Genomic DNA, 9,222 nt, shown 5'->3' with positions numbered 1-9,222 from the left:
TCATGCAGTCGGAGTCTTGGGAATAACTGCGGCACAAACTACACACACGCTTGTGAGCAATAATTGAGGGATCATAAATGAGTCATTCTGATCATTTCAAATAGAACACATCTATAAAAAGGCGTATTTGTTGTATGAAAAAATGTAAATTTGGTAAGATGTACATGTAAAGTGTGCCGTTACTTGACTGAAAGGATGCCTTCCCTAATTTTTTTAACTTGCTTTGTTTGGTTCTAGTTTGGGTAGCACATGTACATAAATGCATGTACATTAAACTTTCCATTGACTTCCCTATATGAAAATATCTCTGTACTTGTACCTGAAAAATGCCTCCAGATGACATCACTTGGAGGAAACTTCATATTATGTCGTGTGTAATCATTGTCAACCTGATTTTCGAGGGTCCCCCCAGATGACATGATCTGAACTCCTAATGATGAGTGACGCTACTAGAGGACCCTAAAGTACAGCCACAGAAAGCAAGTCGAAAATTGATGAAGTCGCCTTTTAATAATTCAAACTTGGGTTGTGCCCCTGATCCCATAAGAGAGAGAACATCACACAGGGGACCACAGCCACCTGGAATTGTGCATGTAATATGGACGCTGTGGTTTCTGAGGCATTTACAGCTGAAATAGCCAGTTTTCTATAATCTTGATAGACGCATCTATGTGTTAGCTTTTGGTTTTTTTACTGGAAGCAGAGGGCTTAGTCAAAATTGCTGAATTGATTCACTTTAGGATAAAACTAGTGTTAACATCAAACTTGGAGAAATTGAAAAATGCACAATACCTGCACTACAAAATTTGGTATTTCCTCTTATGCTGTAAACCAATGAACCTTAAATGTACGTTACGTGTGGTTTCCCAGGGATCTGAGCCATAGATCTTCCTCACCCGAGTCTAATGAGAACTTTGTGACCGAAAGGAACTAAAGCGTTTAAAGACCAGCCACATCTGGATTTTTGTGACTGGCCACTTAAGAAACTGTGATACAGGTGCTTCTTGCAGCGAGAATGTAAGGCTTACACTGAACACCCACATACTATAAGGGCCCATTTCAGCCACTTCATTGCATAGGGGCAGCCACAGTCCACTTGTACAATGCCATCAGAGCAGAGTTTTAGTAAAATAACACTATGCTCAGCTATGCAGAAGCTTGATAGGCTCTAACATAAATTGTTCGGTAAACAGCATGTGCTTACTAATCTTGTTCACTTTATCAGACAGCAGGTAAACTTACCTAGTTTTGAATTAAAATGTGCAAACTAACTATTAACTTACACAACAATGTAATCATTACATCAGAAAATTAGGCCAGGACAAACTTTTCCTTAACTTGGTCGTTGATCAATACTGTTGCAAATTACATTTGTCGGAAATAGACAAAAAGAGTTTATGCGAAGAGTTGCAATGCATTGAGTGTTATGTGATATAACAGTGTTGTGATCTTCAGGGGAGTTTCCCTATATATGCAGACTCAACTGTAATCTGTATTTCTCGTGACACCCAAGGCTCAGGATGAGGTGCATCATTCCCTACATCTCCCTGACTTAATGAAATGAAGAAAAAAAGACATGTGCCTAAAAGGTTTGATGTTTTTCTGTTTTTTTCTTGAAGGGTTGTTTGTTTGCAATGCTTACAATATTAATGAATGTGACAGCTGAAGTATGAGCAGTATTTGCAGTACAGAAATTACAGAATCTCTTAACTATAAATGTGTTCCACATCAGAAAACATTGAATAATCTATATATATAATCTATATATAGTATAATTCTATATACTGACCCAACTAAGTATTTCCCAACTATAAGAAATCACTTTAATCACTTCAAAGAGGAGTCTGGAAAGAAAGATCCAGCTAAAGCTCCAGATTGAGACAGTAATCTTAAAGCTCTAAAAACTATTGTTTAATTGCTAAATAAACATAAAATACTGGCTGAAATCACAATAGTTAACGAGCAGAGTTTCTATTAGGTGTTTAATGTTGCAAAACCTCATGACATTTAATTTCTTCTGTACAAGTGATCCATCATTGTTAAAAGGAAAGTGACACTTGATTTGCAAGTAGAGTCTGAACTTTGTAAATTAATGTACAAATTTAAACAATTAAGTGGTGATTAGGAACATCTGTACATTGTAATGCACACCAATATAGAAGTGAAGCAATGAATCTCAGTGCCGTGAAGCTTTTAGTGGCTGGTCATTACAGGCACTGCATGAAGAGAACCTTATAAGTAAGGATCATATCTCAAAATAATGCAGTCAAATACAAAAACCTCATTCTTCCAAGACATAAACACACAGCCAACATGAGAGAGCAATGACCATGGCTTTCTCCACCGTGATTTTTCAGAAAGTGAAAAGCCACAAGGGAAGGCAGAACCTAATTCGGCAAAACCTCTGAAGCCTCTTAAGTTCAAGCCCTGTCCACACTGCAGCATCTCCATGCCACACAGCCCTTATTGACTGCCCTGCTTTTCCCCAACTACCAGAGATTGTTAAGACCTGCTGAATGCAGCAGATACTCGTATGCTCCCTATATTGATCAGCTTTCACTTACTAATGATGATGTAAGTAGCAAGGTTTTGCCTAATGATAACAACAGCGAGCAAACAAAAAACCCTGATAACCCTGTATTTGAGGTGCTACGATTTAAGAACAAAGAGCAGACATCCCAAGTTTTAAAGTGCATACAGTTTTGAGCATTAAGAGATTAATGAGATGTGCGTGAGAAGTTTGTTCTGAAACTTGGAAACACAGAGTGTTAACACTCTAAATGTCCAAAAGCAATTAATGACAGTATTAAAATGTAATTTAGGAAAATGAAACATTAATGTGATTGACTTTGTTTAACAAAGAATTTGGTTGTCTGCCCAGTGTGATGACTCAGAGAGAATGTCCTTTATTTGACCTGCAGGCAGCAACACGTGTCTCCAGTGACAAGTGAATGTCCTACCATCACTCCATTAATGGGGTATCCCCATTATGTCTTTAGGTCTCACCACTAATTTGACCAGAATGTCCTGTATTCATTCACTCTTTAGAAAAAGGGGCTTCTATTCTCTTCAGGTTATCCATTAGCTCTGTAGGCAGAAAGATAAAATATTCTCTGTTCACCCTACTCCCATGTGAATGCATGATTAGAGCTTAAGTAGGACATGTCCCATTTGGTGTAAGAAAGGCATTTGCATGTCACATGGAATAATACATGACAGATAACTCCTCATGCTAAATCGAGTGTGGACCACTGCAGCTTTATTAGTTCAAGTGAGGTGCATTAAGGAAGACAAGAATGGCTGATATTTATTTTTGATAAACAGGTACTTGCGTGCTGAAGGTTGTACGAAATTTCCATCGATTTCTAACAGATGTTGAGTACGTTTTGCTTTATTTTCATCATAGAAAGTTTTTTTTTCTTTTCTGAAGGACAAACAGGTGCATTCATGACCATGAGTTCAGCTCCAATATCCTAAGTCTCTACGCTGACTTGTTTGTGTACAGCTGCTCTAAGATCATCACACACAGACTGCAGACAGCTGGTTGATGCCATAACTTCAAGACTTTAATTTTTAGGATGTTGTTGTGCCCCCCGCAAGGCTCATAAGAGAAGGCCTCATGTCACGATTCATAATGCATTATGTGTTTTTTTATAGGTCTATTGTGGCTGGGAGAGACTAAAATATGCAAAGTACTGCAATCAATAATGCAGGTGAAATATTGGTATGCAGAAAAGATGTGACAGCACTGGCAGACCACCTGAGGCTTTTCTTCTTGTCCTTTGCGTGGACTATTTTAAATAGTCCTTTCCATCACAACACTTTCCCGAAACAAGTTACAAGCATACCGTGTACCCACTTTCTCACATTCCCTGGCTTAATGTGGCTAACGTGAAAGGGCATTATTTTTAACACATAGCGATTACGTAACTGTCCATTTGGCTACTTGTAAAGCCTCAGTTGCCCCTCTTGAGTGCAGAATTGATTTTTCCATTACCCACTGAAACCCACATGCTCTATAGGTAGTTTTCAGAAACATGCTGTAAAATAAACTATAAAGAGAATTGTTATTTAAGGCTACTGCAGAAAGCCTGGAAATACAGTCAGATGAAAGACACAATAGGATTTCTTTTTCCCCAATCAGCTGCCATCCAACCAGCGATGTTTTATTTTTTATTTTTTGGGGTTTGGCATAGATTGGCCAGTTATAGCCAGGTTGCACACACTAGGACAGACTGTTCTTTGTTTACGGGCCAGACAACTCACAGCATGGTCAGGCGTGGGCTACTAAACACTGTGAGGCTTAGTTAGTCCTGGGGTTTTTGACATGGGATGACACCTGCTTTGTTTCCTATGCCTCGTCAACTTAGACATGCCTTTTAGCAAGCACTCGAACAAGCAAAGGCAAAGTGAAAACTGTGGGGTCAGCCATATGTTTATTGACATCATGACTGAAATGACGGATAAAGGTTGCCTACTAAAAGAAAAGATAACCAAGTCAGTTCCAGACATTAGAGCAGATAAGAACCTCAAACCGGCACATTGAAACAACCATGTGCCAAGAAGGAGTCTTTGTACTCTTAACCTAAACATTGAACTTCTTAAGACGCACCAACCAAAAACTTGCAATTTAAATGCATTGAGCAGCCAACAGACTGACTTAAGTGCAGTACTGCATACACACCTAAAGTTAATTACTGAAGAACAAAACATTACAATAAATGTAAAACTGCCATCAAAAATAAAATGATAGTCTTTTAAATATTTTACTTTGACTGCAATAAAATTTGTATTTACACATGAAATACTCACAACTCACTGGAACCACTGACCAAGCTTTAAAGGGAATTTGGTGCTGCTGGCTAATAGTTATGTTCATCATTTGAACATTTAAAAAAATTCTTTTATTTGCGTAGGAAAAGAAAATGACCTCCGAGCACAAAGGGAATGCATCAGTGGCGTGGCATACTGCCTGGTTTATTATAATTACAAGCAAAAGCAGTTCTGAATGGGCATCTTAATGACCAAACAAATTGTTGCATATTTTAAACCCATCTGGATAATTTTCTTGGGATGTAATTGCGGTAGAGAAATGCTGGATGCTATCTTGGATGTGGTGAGTCTATATGCACACATGAGAACACGGCTCCTGAGATGATGGATAATGCCACTACTTTAGCTTCCAATGGACCGTTGCTCCGTCAACCTGAATATAACACAGGTGCACACAAGCCTGCTTTGTCATTTTGGTCTTTAACAGTGTATGTTATGTAATGTTAGTTATCCCTGGTAATCAAATGGTGATTAGGATCTGGTTTTCTTATTAACGAACATGCATTAACAGGTAAGGCACAGTGCTGTGTATTGGCATACATGTTCAACACAGTTACTTCTAGTGCAACACTTGAAGCATTCATGACCGACTATCCACAATATGTTATACAGTACAGGGCTTCAAGAATCAAGTACCTTACCTTGTCAAAAGGGATTTCTTTGGTTAACATTTGGCTCCATCTCCTGGTGGATTGAAACCACAACACAAAAAGATGCTCCGGTCTACAACTTTCTTTATCGCCAATCTCACAAATGTTTGGTATATCTACTTTTTTAAAACCAAAATCCAATCAGCCGCGTCATTTTTAATGTTGTGATGGACAGGGATCTGTATGGCAACAGCAAGTTATGATAGACTGTAAGTTCTGACAGCTGTCTGTCATGGCCAGTATTCAAATTTTAATTCAGACTCCTGTACACTACACGACTAAAAGGTGGTGTTGATGTTGTGGCTTTCTGGTGTGAAGATTCTGAGGGAAATAAATAGAATCCTATAGGAAAATTACAAACGTAACTCAAAGCAGCATTATTATTTAAAAATATTGTTCTGCATAGTAAGGAACCTCTATGGCATTGATATTATGGAACTGTTGCAGGATTGTGCAGCATTAACACTTCTGTCCAACACCTACATAGTTTTTGTTGTGTAATACAAACATTATATATGGGGTGTTAAGTCTGACACCCTTCGATATCATCTGCAGAGGGCAGCAGAGGTCTGTGAACATGTAGATGGAAGCTGTATCAAAGAATTTTAACCAACCAAGTCCACGTTCAAGCATATAAACACCTTTAAATACTTTTATTTTTTATTCTAATTACAATAATAATACTTTTAGGACAGAACGCAGGAAATGTACATAGCACTGAATTGCAAAACATTAACATTACATGGAATAAAGACAATCACAATCAAAGAAATGTTTTTTAAATGTTTCAATCAGGGATTCTGTAGGTGTCTGAATTACAATGGAGGCAGTGAACAGAAAAATCAGATTGAGTCTTAAAATTTTGCCAGAGCAAAATTACAAAAATGTATTTACCTTGCATGACGCATTTATTTACAGTGCATCCAGAAAGTACAATACCCCATAATGACAATGTGAAAGAAGTTAGTTCAAAAATGTTTGCAAATTCAGAAAAAGGAAGGAAAAAAATTGGGAAAACAAAAATCACGTAGTCAAAATTGAGCTCTGGTGCATCCTGTTTTTTCACTCATCATCCTTGAGGACATGATTTGGAAAAGCATACACCTGTCTATAAGGTCCCACAGTTAACAGTGCATGTCAAACCAAGCCGTGAAGTCCAATTGTCTGTAGACCACAGAGACGGGATTGTATCGAGGCACAGATTTGGGGAAGGGTACAGATTTCAAATCAACTTCTTTCACGTTGTCATTATGGGGTATTGTTTGTAAAAGTTGGAGAAAAATAATGAATTTGATCCATTTTGGAATAATAATTAAATTCAGTAGTAAATTTTCATGCGTTACAAAAACCCCAAGGTAAGGTGTTTTTAGAAAGACCATTTAAGTGGGTCTTCCTCAGAAGGTTGAGCGGTTTTATCATCTTGTGAAAGGTATGTTCAAGTAAAATGTATAAATTGTATTCCTACTTGCAGCTTATCTGGGATAATAACACTGTTTTTTTATGGTCTGTGTTGAGGTTACTTAAATATCGTCCCATAATCAAATCAATCCAATGTTTACAATAAATATTGGATTGATTTGATTTCAGGTTGTTTTCAGGCAGGAAAAACCTGATTTCCCCTTCTTTATAATACCATAGAAGATGGCGGGTTCCAGTGATGGGGGTGGGTGGTGGATTGGGAGTTCACTAACCTTTACATTTTCATGGTGTATGCTTGCATGATTTTGTCTTGTATTTGTTTGACTTATTGGTTTGTTTGTTTGTTTGTTTGTTTGACTCTTTATTGCACAGGTTGAATATCCTTAGCTCTCTACCAGTGGGTGTCTGGTCTCCTGGCTATGCTATGGCTGTCTGCTCCCTTTTCTTCATTTTAAGGATTTTATTTATCTTTAAAAGGGTGGTCTTAGCTAATCATTATGGCAGTTAGCACACACTGTTGTGTCCTCTTTATTGCCCTGTCAATCAACACATCTAGTAACTGCTGACTATTTAGCATTACCCAACATTACAAATACTGGCTGATAAAACAAAGTGCTGAGTTTGGGGACTGGCAGCTATGTTTTCTTTGCCATTTTTGCTGTTTCTCCAAGTCTCCAGTCTTAATTCTAAGCCAACAGTCTCAGTCGCTATTGAGTGTTTTGACACTGGAACGATATTGACCTTATCCTATTCTTTGCAATGAATAAATAAATGCCCAACCAAATCTTTAATGAAAGACAACTATTACATTTTGCTAAGTTATTCAATGTGCAGTTACAGATTTAGCAACAAGTAATTCAGAATGCTTTTACAATCAGTATGGTTTTGAGGGTGCCTCCATTTGCACAACTACTTGCAGGATTAGATGTGTTTGGGTAATCCCAATGGTTCCGTGGACAGTGTGAAGTTCACCAATACAACCACAACGTCTGTAACTGTGTAAATATGTTTAGGGCTTTAACTGCATAAGAGAGGCAGGCTCTTAGTGAAACCACATTCGGGGGGAAAAATGGCAGTGATCTAACCTATATCTCCATGAATTCATGCTTCATTAAAGAATGCTTCAGTTAAACAATGATAAAGCATTGCCCACACGACACGATGAGCTGAAATTACTGCAAAAGCTCTGGCTGCCATTTCATTAGGCGTCTTATACGAGTTGCACCAGTGAGCGTTTATGATCATGGACATATTATTTTATGTTAGTCTCGTAAAGTGCTGCAGAAACCATACCGCTTTTGTAGGAATGATTACATTTCCCGACGTAGACTTGCCCTTGCTTTCACCCTGCATACAAAAGGATTTAAACAGAAGAGCCCATTTCTATCAAAGACATACATGAAAGCTTTAAGATGTGTCCACTTACATCTAATCTCTCTTTACCTAAATATGGGAGGCAAAATATGGGACAATATATTCTTACCCATACTGAATCCCTAATAATCTCATCAAATACCCCCACATTTTCAGACCTCTAATCAGTTCCAAACCAGTCTCTGTAATTTAGCCATTTAACAGTACCAATGAAAAACAGAGGTTCTACGTTGAAAATGGATTACGGCAAACTGCCACTGGGTTTTCTATGCGTATTCTGCAGTGCCACTGTTTGTCAGATTGCAAAATGTTCATACAACCCCCGATGGATAATCTCTGAAACTGCAGGCTCTGCCCTTTGTGTATGGAATGTGTTCCAGAGGTCAACCCTGATCTTATCTTCTACTTTCTACGTTCGTTAAGCTCCATTCTGCTAAGCGTGTCCAAATAGGGTAATTCTGTGTTCAATTAAGCAGGGCAGACACAGGACATTCAACACAATGTCAATGAGATGCCACTAAGAGTGAGCTATCAATTTGATAGACAGTCAGAGAGGTAGATAATAAGCTGTTGTATGTCCCTTGATTCTGCACCACCAAGGCCATCTCTACAATTGAATTACACTGGTGCCTTGGTAAGTCACAGATGATAGGGCCTCATGCATTGCAAAAAGCCACCTTACAGTGACTGACTGAATGTGTTGCATAATTGTGTAGTTGTCTGTAGCTATCATGGCGCCTTACTTCCAGCCATGGCCATGAAGCCAGTAAAAAGAGACCTGCTAGGCCACACAAAGCACTGCAGTTGTCCTTAGGCAAGTGGCCAATGAGAGTGAGAAAGAGAGATAGAGAGAGAAGTAAAGTAGGGAATTAGGGGGATGGGGTGATTGTGCTATGCACAGGGAGCCAAATATCCCTGGGCCACAAGCCAAGTGGCCAGTCACAAG

The sequence above is a fragment of the Channa argus genome, chromosome 19, assembly GCF_033026475.1.
Source record: "Channa argus isolate prfri chromosome 19, Channa argus male v1.0, whole genome shotgun sequence".
Taxonomy (NCBI): Eukaryota; Metazoa; Chordata; class Actinopteri; order Anabantiformes; family Channidae; genus Channa; species Channa argus.
The sequence above is the reverse complement of the archived record's forward strand: the minus strand, read 5'-3'. Positions refer to the sequence as shown.